At 40.3% G+C, this 15,409-nt stretch overlaps 2 pseudogenes; both read left to right on the forward strand.

Annotated features, from left to right (window-relative positions):
* The first annotated feature begins 1,082 nt into the window (after positions 1 to 1,082).
* On the forward strand, positions 1,083 to 4,899 carry LOC101967343 (protein kinase C eta type pseudogene; annotated as a pseudogene).
* Positions 4,900 to 9,421: 4,522 nt separating this feature from the next.
* LOC101967624 (short coiled-coil protein B pseudogene) lies at positions 9,422 to 9,703 on the forward strand (annotated as a pseudogene).
* Positions 9,704 to 15,409: the final 5,706 nt, after the last annotated feature.

The following is a 15,409-nucleotide window of genomic DNA, read 5'->3' on the forward strand; positions in this document are numbered from 1 at the left end:
TTATAGAGGTAAACACACACACACACACACACACACACACACACACACACAATCTCTCTCTATGTATTTTTTTCTAGTGCTAAATTCACTCATTTTTATTGTCAATGTAAAGTCAGAGTCACTTTTATTAATTTTTTCTTCCTATAAAAACATAAAAACCTGGCAGAGAAAGGAACTCATGAACTTGATGTTTCCCATCTCCTTCCCTTTCCACCTTTAGGTGGTTACAGGATTCTGGGAAATATAAAACACATCCTCAGAAAGAAGCATAGAGGGAGGGAGGGTTCCACACTGGAGTGGAGAAGCCCTCACCTGGAAACAGAGGAGTTCAAACAACCGAACCTCACAGAGTGTGAGCAGGAGAGTGGTCAACCCTCCTCACCTTCCGTGTGCTCCTCTGCAGTATGACGCTAGAAACTGTCCCCAGATGGTTGCAGAGGGGACACTCATAACTAGCGTTGATCATGAGTGTGAGGAACCTGTGTGAGACTCCAGCAAGTCATCCAGTCTCTCTTGGTCCCACTTCGTCCACCCAGCAAGACTTCATGGGGACCTCTGTCCCAGGCTTGGCATGGCCTTTGGAAGCCTCCACATTTAGAAGCTGGAGAAAGTCACTTACAGGAAAGAGAATCATGATGGAGCCTTATGTAAGGTAAAACTCACTTCCCTGTGTAACAGGATCCTTAGTCAACAGCTGAGGGAGCCCAGTGTGAGGATTAGAATCACGTGGCACTTATCCTGCACAACTGAACACACCTGGCACCTGGTGTGAGCTTCATTCTCCCTTCCCTGCTGCTGAACAAGCCTTCTCTACTTCCCTCATAAGAAAGTACAATGGTCTTTCTTACAGACTGAGAGTTGGTTCAGTATCTTTCTAAAGAATATCCAAAAATTCAACTTTTAAATTAACTTTAAATTAAAAATCTTATTTGAGTTCCACATTAAAATGTGTTTATTTAAAATTCAATCACACATACTTTTTTTTTTTTTTAAATAAAAAACTTCTGGGGGCTGGAGCAAACCGGACGGGTCGCTCTCCCAGGAGAGGAGCTTCCGGACCCTGGAGAAGGGGCGAGTCCCACGCGATCCCCCGGGGAAGCGCCGCGCGCTCGAGAGGAACGGTCGAGCTTTCCCGGCCGCGGAGGGCTCGGCGCCGGGCTCCCCTCCTTTCCACCTCGGGAGTAAGAGAGGGAGGGAAGGAGGGGAGGGGAAGGTCCCACGGAGGAGGCAGAATGGCCGGTCGAGGGGGGCTTTGGCGCTGCTTTTCCCTGGAGCTGCCTCCACTCCTGCGGCTGCCGCGAGGGCTGGCCTGAGCCGTGCGGGCCAGCGCGGCCCCCTGGGGCCAGGGCAGCAGCGCCGGCATGTCGTCCGGCACCGTGAAGTTCAATGGCTATTTGAGGGTCCGCATTGGCGAGGCGGTGGGGCTGCAGCCAACCCGCTGGTCCCTGCGCCACTCGCTCTTCAAGAAGGGCTACCAGCTGCTGGACCCCTACCTGACAGTGAGCGTGGACCAGGTACGCGTGGGCCAGACCAGCACCAAGCAGAAGACCAACAAACCCACGTACAACGAGGAGTTCTGCGCTAACGTCACCGACGGCGGCCACCTTGAGCTGGCCGTATTCCACGAGACACCCCTGGGTTACGACCACTTTGTGGCCAACTGCACCCTGCAATTCCAGGAGTTGCTGCGCACGGCCGGCACCTCGGACACCTTCGAGGGCTGGGTGGATCTGGAGCCTGAGGGGAAAGTATTTGTGGTAATAACCCTCACAGGAAGTTTCACTGAAGCCACTCTCCAGAGAGACCGAGAATCTTCAAACAGTTTACCAGAAAGCGCCAAAGGGCTATGCGAAGGCGGGTCCACCAGATCAACGGACACAAGTTTATGGCCACATACCTGAGGCAGCCCACCTACTGCTCTCACTGCAGAGAGTTCATCTGGGGAGTATTTGGGAAACAGGGTTATCAATGCCAAGTGTGCACCTGTGTCGTCCATAAACGCTGCCATCATCTAATTGTTACAGCCTGTACTTGCCAAAACAATATCAACAAAGTGGATTCAAAGATTGCTGAACAGAGGTTTGGAATCAACATCCCACACAAATTCAGCATCCACAACTACAAAGTGCCAACGTTTTGCGATCACTGTGGCTCCCTGCTCTGGGGCATGATGCGACAAGGACTTCAGTGTAAAATATGTAAAATGAATGTACATATTCGATGTCAAGCAAATGTGGCCCCTAACTGTGGGGTAAATGCGGTAGAGCTTGCCAAGACCCTGGCAGGGATGGGCCTCCAGCCTGGAAATATCTCTCCAACCTCCAAACTCGTTTCTAGATCGACCCTAAGAAAACAGGGAAAGGATGGCACCAAAGAAGGAAATGGGGTTGGGGTTAATTCTTCCAACCGATTTGGTATCGACAACTTCGAATTCATCCCAGTGTTGGTGAAGGGGAGTTTTGGGAAGGTGCTGCTTGCAAGGATAAAAGAAACAGGAGACCTCTATGCCGTGAAGGTGCTGAAGAAGGACGTGATCCTCCAGGATGACGATGTGGAATGCACCATGACTGAGAAGAGGATCCTGTCTTTGGCAAGCAATCACCCCTTCCTCACCGAGTTGTTCTGCTGCTTCCAGACCCCTGGCCGCTTGTTTTTCGTGATGGAGTTTGTGAATGGCGGAGACTTGATGTTCCACATTCAGAAATCCCGGCGTTTTGATGAAGCACGGGCTCGTTTCTATGCTGCGGAGATCATTTCTGCGCTCATGTTCCTACATGAAAAGGGAATCATCTATCGAGATCTGAAACTAGACAATGTGCTGTTGGACCATGAGGGTCACTGTAAACTGGCAGACTTCGGAATGTGCAAGGAGGGGATCTGTAATGGCGTCACCACAGCCACGTTCTGTGGAACACCTGACTACATTGCTCCAGAGATCCTCCAGGAAATGCTGTATGGGCCTGCTGTGGATTGGTGGGCCATGGGCGTGTTGCTCTACGAGATGCGCTGCGGTCATGCACCCTTCGAGACTGAGAATGAAGACGACCTCTTTGAGGCCATCCTGAATGATGAGGTGGTCTACCCTACCTGGCTCTATGAAGATGCCACAGGGATCCTAAAATCTTTCATGACCAAGAACCCCACCATGCGCTTGGGCAGCCTGACTCAGGGAGGAGAGCATGCTATCTTGAGACATCCTTTCTTTAAGGAAATTGACTGGGCCCAACTGAACCATCGCCAACTGGAACTACCCTTCCGACCCAGAATCAAATCCCCAGAGGATGTCAGTAATTTTGACCCTGACTTCATAAAAGAAGAGCCAATTTTAACTCCCATTGATGAGGGACACGTGCCTATGATTAATCAGGATGAGTTTAGAAACTTTTCCTATGTGTCTCCAGAATTGCAACCTTAGCCCTATGGGGAGGGAAAGAGAGATGGTGTGAGAATCAAAAGGAAACAGACACTTTTCCAGGAATATCCTTTGTGGGGACTCCCCAGCATCCGCCTTAGAACACCAAGCTTACCTTCAAGAAGCGAATGTTCACAACTCTGTGAAGGACAGAACTTCAACAGAGCAACTATCTCAAGTCCCGAGGGAACTGTGGTTCTGGAGTTGATACTGAAATGAGATTTTTATGATGAGATTGTTCCACTCGGCTGGTGAGTTTCCGAGGCTGTTTGAGGCTTGGGATGTTAACATGACCCAAAAGGTGAGAAGTAATGAAGAAATAAACTAGGTCCTAGAAATTCTGAGCCAAAGAGGCTTTTTACTTCAAAAGACAAATGGAGACTTTCTGTGGACCACTCTGTGCTCTTCTTTAAGCTGCCCAGCCCCTAAGATTGCAGTCTGCAGGAAGACTCTAATACTAGTGAAGGAGCAAAAGGTCTTTTCAAGGAAATGAGCAGCTTTCCAAACAGAACAATTCACTCTGAGGAAAAATAAAGAAAATGGGTATCCGTGAAACTCCCAATGAAAAGCCCAATGTTGGGCCCCAAGACAACTGCTACAGCGTATTCTCTTACCCTTACTTTCATTTATTAGATATTTATTGAGTGTCCAGTGAAAAGGTGCCATGATCCACAGTAGCGTAAGCAGTAGATTTGCCTTCGTGAAGCTCCCATTCACTCTGGGTTCCACTAATTTACCTGAATGGTGATTGCATTCTGTGAAATGCCTCTCCATAGTACATATGTCACACTTTTTTGTCTGCACATGGCCCTCTTCTTCAAAGAAGGGTCCCTGCCCCAACAGCAGGGTCAGCAGGCCAACCTCAGATGCCTGCTGCCTGCTGACCTGTGGAATCTGATCACGTCAATATCACTCCGGACTCAACAGTGAAGAATTGCACGCCAGTCACTTCAGTGACCAGATGTATGGCTTATGCATTAGCAGTTTATTTAATTATGTTTTAAGAGACAAAGAAGTTTGTTTGACATACAGTTTGATAATCAGAAATGGATCTTGTAAACAGGGCCTCTAGCAAAGATGGGCCTTATATTGTATAACCACTTATGCAGTTGGAGAATTTTATCTGTCTGGAAATAAACGTATTTTGTAGCAAAAGAAAAAAAAAAACTTCATTGGCTCACTAGAAATGTTTTTGTTCAGATCATCAAACATTTTCAAGAAAAATTTGAATGTTGTCTAAATGGTGTGCAATTTAGGGAGATAATCTAACTATGTCTCCCTGAGTCCTAGCTTTGGGGTTCCTAATTTCAATGAGTCTTGTCCTGCTGTTTGCACTCGTGATTGAACTAGTTATGTTCTTTGATGGAGCCATTGGGTTACATTTTCTGGTTCTATGCTATTATCCACATCCCACGCCACTTGGAACAGAGCAAGGTTATCATCTTTCTTTGCCTGGACCCAGAAAATGAATTTCTTTCAATTTTAAATGCCTAAATGAGTGTAAACATGTGCACACACTCATACGCAGAACATATACCTACATTTTCCACACGTAATTCATTCTGATACTTTTATTCTCTTCCTTTTTAAAACTTACTATATTTTATAATTCACTGAAATATTGCCATGTATATTTTTAAAAACAATAACATGGAAAATAAAACCAAGACTTTTGTTTAGAATAGAAATGAATTTGAATGATGGGGCCATCCCTTAAAGTTACTTTAGAAACCTCAGTGTATCTTCAGCTGTAAAATAATAATAAAATGCACCTTCGGCTATTATGTAGGATAAACTGAAGATAAGTTTGTGGAATGCCCATTATGTTAGTCAGACTTTCATTGCTGTGACTAAAATACCTAACAAGTACAACTTAGCGGAAGAAGTTTATTATAGCTCAGAGTTTTGCAGCTTTAGTTTATGGTGGGCTGACTCCATTGCTCTGGGCCCAAGATGAGGCAGAACATCATGGTGGAAGTGTGTAATGGTGTTAATTCATTCATTGTGGTGAGAAAACGGGATGGGAGAAAGGGCCACAAGAAAGATAAATTCTTCTAGGGCATGTCTCTAGTGACCTATATTCTCTAGACATGCCTACCTGCATACAGTTACTACTGAGTACATCTAAACTAGGATGGACTGATTAGATCACACTTTTCAATCATTTTACCTTTGAACATTCCTGCATTACCACAGGAGATTTGGGAGACACCTCATGTGCAAACCATAATAAGCTGTTCCTGGCTCCTAAAATATCTTGTCCATCTCACAATGCAAAATCCACCTCCAAGAATCTCTGTAGTTTTAACAGTTTCAGTATTGCCCAAAAGTTCAAGTCTAATATTTCATCTTAGACTCTAGGCAAACTCTTGGCTGTGAGTTCCCGTGATAGTCAAGAGCAAGTCACATATATCCAATATACAACATCACAAAGTAAACATTTCCATTCCCAAATGAAGGAAAAAGGTCACAGAAAGAAGAAAGAGAACCCAAACATGACAAAAACCCAGGCAGGCAAGTGGAAAACTCCACATACAGCATCTAGAACACACGGTGGTGAGATGCGCCCTCTGAAGGGCTTTAACAGCCCTACTCTGTTGACCTTGTCAGTTGCAGCCTTAATGGCCTCTCTCTTATCTTGGCTTTCTCTGAAGCCAGCAGCCTCCCTCAGTAGCCAGACCATGTTACTGACATCTCTTAATTCCTGGGGTCTCTATTCTAATTATGGCTTCACCTTCACAGCCCCACACATCACTGTCTCAGGAGCAGCCCACAGGGACTCTAACTTTGCTACATTTTGCCTGGTCTCCCAAGCCTTCCTTTGAAATCTCTGGAAGCCTCTATGCCTCTTAACTCCTGCATCCCAAATTCCTACTGATTCAGCACCACAGGGATAATGCCAAGGTCTTCCACCAGCCCCTGCAGATGCTGGGCTCCCTGGATCACGGCTGCTACAGCTTCTGAGTGCCTGGGCAGCTGAACACAGTGAAACAATTCCTAGCCCCCCTCCTCTTGCAAGCAGGGTGCCCCCAGGATCTCTTCTCAAACAAAATTTCCTTTCCACATTCTTTAGCCTGAAATAGGTATGGTCTTGCAAATACCCAAGATGTCCTCAAGCCATCATTCCTATTGTCTCTGCAAATTACTTAGCTTCTCCTTAGAGGCCAGAATATGGTTCTACAAGTTACAGAACCATGTTCCAGCTAGACTCTATTGTTAGAAGTTGAAAAGATGGGAGGATAGCTCTTATGTTCAATTTTATGGCAATTAACCAAAATAAGGATGCTTTTTAGAACAGCATAGCCTAAAAAATCCAAATAACTTTGACTAAAAATTTAGTTCTAAGGCTTACATAAGACTTATTAATTTAGGAGGTCTTAAATTGTTTCATGTTGTCATAAATGTAATTTGGATTCAAATTTCTTTTTATAAATTGAATTTGTTTTGTTATAATATTCTGCTTTAGACAAAATTTTTAGCATAAAGATTATATGATCTTGGATTATGTGGATATGTTTATGTGTGCTACCTTCAGGTACATGTTATAAGATATATTTACATGATAAAAAAATCCAAGAAATGCCATTTAAATAGATCTAAGAATAAATGAACATTTATATAAATTCAAGCTGTTACATTAGCCTGAATGCATTTAGTTCACCTAACTTTGACAAATGAGTTAATTTAAGTTTGGTAAGATAAAAGTAAAGATTTCTTTAAAGTCATTAACATGTTTTTGCCTCAGTTGCTAAATATAAAGATTATATTTATCTCTGTTAAATGTTTAAGATACAATGTCTGTGGCTTTCTATGTTGTTAGTACAATAACTTTTTGGAATTCTTTACCAAAAAAAAAAAACCTTAAAATGTTAATTATGCTTGTCTGATGTTTTGGCTTTCTTGGGTAATTTAAAAATAGCTGTTCATGGTATGGGCATAAAAACAGACACATAGATCAATGGAATAGAATAGAAAACACAGAGACAAACCCACACAGAGTAGAAGAAACACACAGACACGAACCTACATGAATTAGATGACAAACATAGTTTTCTAATTCTTGACAAAGGTGCCAAAACATAACAGAGAATAAAACACAGAGTTTATTTTATTTTTTTTTAACCAATGGTGTTGGGAAAACTGTAAATCCAAATGTAGAAGAATGAACTTGATCCCTACCTTTCACCTTGCAAAAGTCAACTCAAGATAGATTAAAGGCCTAGGAATTAGACCAGACACTTTGCAAATTCTAGAAGAAAACAAAGGGTTCTACAGAAGTCCAACATATAGGAAGAGGTGACAACTTCCTCAATAGGATTCCTAAAACCCAAGAAATAAAACCAAGAATCAATATGTGCATGGCATCCCATTAAAAACAAACAATCTTATGACAGAAAAGGAAACAAGTGAACTAAGAGAGAGCCCCCAGAATGGGAGAAAAATCCTTGCCAGCTACTCTTCTGATGGAGGATTAATACCAAGAATACATAAAGATCTCAGAAACTTACTGCCAACAGAACAACCCAATCAACAAATGGGCAAATGAACTAAACTTCTTAAAAGAAGCCATAGAAATGGCCAATAAATATGTGGAAAAAATGTTCAACATCTTTAGCAACCAGGGAAATACAAATCAAAACTACACTAAGATTTCACCTCACTCAAGTTAATCATCAATAATATAAATAATGATAAATACTGTTAAGGATGTCCAGGAAAAGCAACACTTATACACTGTTGGTGAGGATGTAAATTAGTACAACTTTGGAAATCAGTGTGGAGTTTTCTCACAAGACTACAGATGGAACCACTGTGTGACCCAGTTATACCACTCCTCCGTATTTATCCAAAAGAATTAAAGTTAGCATACTATAGTGATACGTGTGTACCCATGCTTATAAGAGGGCAATTCACAACTAGCTAAGTTATGTAATAAGCCTAGGAGTCCATCAGTGGATAAATGGTTGAAGAATAAAATTATGTTATTTGCAGGAAAATGGATGGATTTGGAGAGCATCATGTTAAACAAAATAAGCCAGAATCAGAGAGTCCAAGGGCCATATGTTTTCTCTCATATGTGGAAGCTAGAGAGGAAAAAATGGGAAAAGAGTGGGTGGAGGAAATTTCAGGAAAGTAGAAGAGAGACCAGTAGATTGAGAGGAAGTGAACTGGGGGAGGGAGAGGGGTGGTACTGGGGAGTTAAATTGACTGAGTTAGGTTACCTGTGTGTATGTGTCACAATGTACTCCACTGTTATGTCTAATTATAAAATGGGTAAATGAGATAAATATAAAGGGATAAGTGGTTATAAATATAGACACAGATAAAACATTGAGTCATTTATAAATAAATTAAAGTACAGAAACATCAATTACTAAATATGAGTTCAGGTATTCCTGGCTTCTTAAAGTCTATTAAAAATAATATATTTGGACCTAGTAAATATTTTTTCATAAATTGTTGATATATAACAAAACAGTTTATAATTGTGTTCTTCCTGGGTCTTCATTAAAATACAATTTTACTAAGAGTTAACGTTCTAATGAACTTGTATAATTCTATATGCAAAGAATACAAAGAGGTAAGCAATACTTTGATAAAGAAGACTATACAAAACCAAATTGAAAGTATTTTATCTTAGTTTTAAAAGGAGTTATTTGTCTAAACTAAAAAATTTTGTAAGAATGTTTCAAAAATGTTTTTAAAAAAGGAAAAGGGAAAAGAAAGAAAAGAACCTGCTAGTAGAAAAAAGAGATATAAAAATATATGAAGATATATTTTGGAGAATGTTTTTGGATAAAAGTAATTTTGTATGGCAAAATAAATTCTTATCCTAAATTACAATGATTGGAATTTTTTAAACCGGAAAAAGAAAAGACAAAACTAGGTCAGTTTGTCCAGGTGTCCCAGCCTGAGGCTTCCTCCTGATTCCACCTGTTCCTGGTGCCTCACACAGAAGATCATTCACCAAAAATTTTGCATCCAAGGTCTAAAAGTTTATTGCCCAAGATGATGAATGCTGCCTTGAGTGTAGTTGATGCTGAAAATCAGGTGGAACTTCAGGGAAAAACCTGATGTAATAATCAAGAGCTGGGACCCCAACACATACTTAAAGATCTCTCTGCAAGAGCAGATGCAGTTACAGAAGAAAATTGGAAGCTAAAATCAGAACACCAAGTTCTTGGATGATATATAGGAAACCTTATGTCTGCTTCTAGTGTTTTTCAAACAAATGACACAAAAAGCAAAAAGAACGTAAAAACAAGACTGATTCTCTTTATGTTTTTATGAAATTGCTTTAAAACTTGGATAAATTTCAAAAGTTACAGTACCTTTGATTGTGGCTTCGTGGAATATTTATGGCAGACCTATGAAAAAACAAGTGTTGACAAGAGTCTTCCATGAGTTTGTGTATTATGTTAATTTATGAAAATGTGCAAATTTAGAGACTTTATAATTAGAATTACATATATTTATGAGACTTCAAGATGAATGTTTAATCAAAGTTTCTTTGATGAATAGGTTTAGGAAGGTCTTTTATTATAGGTTTAGTAAAGTACACAAGAAAAAGTGACCAAATTCATGTACTGAATGCATAGCTTTATGTGCCATGTCCACCAGTCTCTGACCCTTCTCCATTTATCTCTTCCTTCCATTTCCCTTCCACTAAAAAAATAAAAAATTCCCATTCGTAGATGTAATTTCAGTTAATTACTTATGAGAGTGCTCTGAACTCTAATTGTTAAAACTTAACCAAAATAAGATACCTTCTTAGTTAGGCTTGTCTTATGATATTTAATAATAAGATAGGATTGCTGGTTTCTCTTTAACCAACTGAAGACAGACTGAGGCTATAAAAATGGACTCATTTTGGGAAGATTTGTTAAAAATTTCCTTTTGCACAAAATAACCCAGTTTGCATCTGAAGAGATGTGAGTTCTGCTCATATGTGTGTTAAATAGAGAAAATCTTGAGGAAAAATTGAAATAGGGCATAAAAGAACTTGGTAAGTAATAGTAGTCAACTCCAAATGCTTTCACTCCACATTTATGTTCTCTCTGGCAGAATAGATCTTTTGGGAAATAGATACAAAAATGGATTGAGTTTGAATGATTTTATGTAAACCATGTGTTAGGGAGACTAGTTGCAGTGTGGTCTCGTAGATGTTTACCCAGCAGATCAGCTATTGCAAAAGTCCTCGAGAGAGTATATTAGTATTAGAATCATAAATACATGGGAGAATTTTTCATGTATCATCATTAGATAATTGGTAATATTTTTTTTGGTGAGTACCAGGGATTGAGCCCAGGGCACTTAACCATTAAGCCATATCCCCAGCCCAGCCCATCTTATATTTATTTAGAAACAAGGTCTCATTGAGTTGGTTAGTGCCTTGATAAGTTGCTGACCTGGCTTTGGATTTGCAATCTTCCTGACTCAGCCTCCGGAGTCGCTGGGAGTATAGGCTTGTACCACCACGCTTGGCTGGCAGTACTTTTACTTCTTTTTTTTTTTTTTTAAGACCCTGCATTTTATTCGGTTGATTAAGTCAATATCTTTTAAATTATAATAGTTCTATGTGAAAATGGTGATCATGAGAGGCTTTCAATCAGTGTCTTCTGAAAAATGATCAAACCCTTATGTCTCAGAGGAGCAGTCAGTAAAAGATTTCTGTGCACACAGAAAACCCTAAAATTGATATCCTGAGTCAGAAAAAGCATCCATCAAGGATCAGGGCTTACAGGAAGGGAGTCATCCAAATTACACATTTTTACTCCTCTATAGGGTCCCTTGATTCAGTTGCTACTGTGTTCAAATTGAAGCAGATTCATGAGACTGATCTTCATCCTTTAGTAATCCTCAAGATTGAGGAGTGAAAATAAACTAGGGTATATGTTACCAAGCCACTTCCAAGTCCCTCCAGTTTCCCTTCTCCTTGCCTCGGTTTTCCCTTTTCCTGCCTCAAGCTCTCCTGAGTGATCATCCCATGGACTGAGGATGACTGATCTGTGTACAAGACATGGGACTTCACCTGGATACTAGAGAAAAGCATGACATATGACCAAGGAGTCTGCAAATAGGATGCTGGGCTTGTGGAAAATAAACCAGTCTAAGCAGGTTTGGACTCCATGTTGACTGGCGTTTGCTCTCAAACCTTCATTTTGACGCATTTTCATAGTAAAACTCCTGACTGCTGATGTCATGACAGTTTACAATTTCTATGACAACCCCACGAAGAAACCAAATATGGTCCAGCAAGGAGGGAAAGAAGAGACTCTTGGAGACAAAAGTGGCATCTTTCTGGAGAAGTCATGAATATTCTGCCTATTTGTCTGCCCTCTGGTCTCTCCTGTGATAGTTTGGGTCTGGAATGTTTCCTCAAAAATCCCCTGTTATGAAAGCAGGACCCCAATGCAGAAGGTTCAGGTGTGGCGCTTGTAGGTAGTTCTTCAATCATAAGAGCTGTACTCTCATTTTATGGATTAATACTTTGAAGGGCCCACTAGGTGGCAATTGTAAGCAGGTGGGTGTGGCTGGAGGAGATAGGTCACTGGAAGTGTTCCCCTGGTAAGTATACCTTATTTCTGGCTTCTTTCCTCCTCTTCCTCCTTTTCCTTCTTCTTCATGGCTTCCAGGAGCTAAGCAGCTTCCCTCTGCCACAGCAGTCCCTGTGACGTTGGACTTCACCTTAGCCCCAGAGCAGTGGAGTCAGCCAACCATGAACTGAGACCTCTGAAACTGTGAGCACAAAACAAGCGTTTCCTCCTCTAAGTTGTTCTTATCAGGTATTTTGATCACAGTGATGAAAAATTAGCCAACATACCACCCCACCCTGTAGGTCTACATAATCTGACTCCTTTTGTTTGCTCTGGAGAGAGAGGAGACTTGCTTTGAAAGTAGAGTCTCCTGGTCCCACCCGTCCTCTTCTGCCCCCTGTCCTTTGCATTGAGGCTAGTCACTCCCTCTGGTTATTCTCCAGTGTCATTGTTGGCTCTGCTTTAGGGAAAAAGAACCCAAGATTTGGGGAAACTCTTGGTAATAGTTCCTGTGTGGTTTTAGTTATACTCGTGCTACAATTAGTCACATCCATTATTAGAGCTGTTAATTTTCATTCTGTGGTTCTTTGCTATGTTGATAGATGAAGCAGTGTTTATAAAACTCTATCAGTATATCTCTTAGCAACTTTGGAGTTTTATATCATTTTCTATCACCATGGTAAATGGACTCATTTGGTCTAAGTATGGAATTCACATGTTTTATTTAATCTCCACTCCCACTGGGCAATAACAAATGAGAACAAGGAGGCAGAACACTAAAAAACGGAATGGTTACCCACCCCTGTTTACATTAGGTTATAATAAGGGTTAAAAGAGAGAGGACTTTGTTACTATGCAGACTCAGTCAGACTAGAATCTCCTGTTTTCTGGAAAAACTGTCTGAGATACATCTGCTTCCTTAAAGTTTCTTTTCAAATATGTGGCCTTCAGCAGGACTGACTCCATTTTGGTTTGGTCTGGTCCATTGGTGCCCGGGGAAGGAAGGAGTGTAGGCCAACTCAATGGCTTCCCATAATCTCATTTAACAGTTCCTCCTTTTGGGTCAGGCTATCACTTAGGTAAGATTCAGTGCATTAGTGCTAATCTTTGTTACCATAATTTTGGGTTTCCAATCTCAACATGTCTTTCACAGGTTACAAGCTCCTTATAATCTCACATTTCTTTGAATTTTTGTTGTTTTAGTTCAAGAGAGACCATTTGACATTCTTTGAATGGCTGCATGGGAACATTTAAAATTTTTGAGAGAACACAGTTCACCGGAAAGACTATTATTACAACTATCACAAGGTAATACTGAGAGTTTGGAGAATCCCCCTAGTCAGGGTCCCCACTAACCAGACCCACTATAGTTGAATAGAACAAAGAGAGTGACCCAATAAGGAATCTACTCACTTTCACCAAACAGCCTCTTATTCATTTTTACAAGTGAGTCCCCACAATACCTGATATATATATATCTCTATATGCAACAAAAAGTCTTGGCAACTGTACAGATTTCTTGCTATTTAGCCAGTATGTAATCTAGAGCATTCTATCATCTAGTACAACTTTAGCAAGAAAATTTAAGGATATCTATTGTCATCATTGTCTTTGTGGTAGTCTTCTAAGTGTGCTACAGAGCTTATAGTGAGTGATAAATTTCTAATAATTGCCTCATTTTATTTATTCAAACCCATGTTTTAAAAGAATCTAACCAATGGTACCCGTCCAAAACAGTTAACACTACCTAGCAATGTTCTCTTTAACCTATAATGTGGATTAAGAAGAATGGACCAACATTTTGTTTTTGATCAATTATGAAGCGAAGTTATCTTTAAAATTTTTAGCCTTCATTGGCCCTTCATCTTCTATCCATCAAGGCAGAAGTTGCCCATGCATAAGGTTGTAAGTTATTACAGGTTAAAATAGTGCTATAGTACCCTGGTACAAAAGTCAGTTTGCAAGAAACCCTTTTGGGATTTTGGTGTCAACCTGTGTTGATTAAGTACTTACTCACTGGGTTCTTGATTCCTGTGAGTGGGTTAGATTAAAACAGGAAGTAAGAACAATGGTTCTACAAATGGCACCATTCAGTGTAACTTGAACAACAGTTGCACTGGGGAAATTGCTAAAGTTAACCACTTTAGCAATGAACTAAAGGATTCCTTACATCATATAAAGTCTAGGTTTGCATGACAGAACCAATATTTTATCAAGTTACCCACTGAAGCTATTAATAGTATAATTCTAATTACAACATTATCCTATGGGGTTAGGAGGTAGTCATAAATAAGTAAGAGAGGAAAGAGTTTTATGTTTGTAGTGAAATCTTTGATCCATGATCTTGGCAGAGCTGTCCACATGTAGGATGCCACCTGCTCCTTAGGTGAAACTTCCCTAGTTAGCTTTACCTTATAATCTTCAACAGGTGTACAGATCCAAGAGTTTGGCAAGGAGCTTTTGAGTAATAAAATATGGAACCTAGCTTCAAAACCTTGAAGTTTTACTGCAATGTGGGTGATAAGAATTTAGACTGGTCTTTCCAATAAGTATATGAGTAGTCTTTCTCTGAAGTCATCTTTAGAAGATCCAGCCTCTGATGTACACCCAAAAGACTTAAAATTAGCATACTTCAGTGACACAGTCACATCAATGTTTATAGCAGCTCAATTCACATAGCTAAGTTATGGAACCAACCCAGGTGCCCTTCAACAGATGAATGGATAAAGAAAATGTGATATATATATACACACAATGGAATATTACTCAGCCATAAAAAGGAATGACTTTATGACTTTTGTCAGTAAATGGATGGATCTGGAGACTATCATGCTAAATGAAACAAGATAATCCCCCCCAAAAAACAAAGGCCAAATGTTCTCTCTAATATGCAGATGCTAACACACAATAAGGGGGAGGAGGGAAGAGTAGAAGTTCAGTGGATTAGACAAAGAGGAATAAAGTAAAGGGAGGGGAGATGGGAATAGGAATGATAGTAGAATGAATCAGACGTAACTTTCCAACGTTCATATATGAATAAACCACCAGTGAAACGCCACATCATGTACAATCACAAAAATGGAATCCTGATTAGAATAAGTTATACTCCATGTATGTAAAAAGAACAAATAAAAAATATTTTAAAAAATACCCAGCCTCCAGTTTCTAGATTGTGAATGGTTTAATTGTTCTCATTTTTTGATTAGGAAAACTTACTTTGCCTGATAAAAATATACTTTGGGGCAATGCATCAAAAACGTGTAGCATTTAGTCAAATCAAGAGTTTAGGAAGGGGTATTATTATTATTAGGGGTACAGGTCTCCTGGTGATTATTTCATAAAAGACAATGTATGTTTTCCAATGGGAGTGGATCAGATGGCAAACAATCTGCATCACCTTTGACCAAAGTAATTCAGTTGGTTCAGTTAGCATTGCCCAATGCTGCTGTGTTTGTAATCC

The sequence above is a fragment of the Ictidomys tridecemlineatus genome, chromosome 8, assembly GCF_052094955.1.
Source record: "Ictidomys tridecemlineatus isolate mIctTri1 chromosome 8, mIctTri1.hap1, whole genome shotgun sequence".
Classification (NCBI taxonomy): Eukaryota; Metazoa; Chordata; class Mammalia; order Rodentia; family Sciuridae; genus Ictidomys; species Ictidomys tridecemlineatus.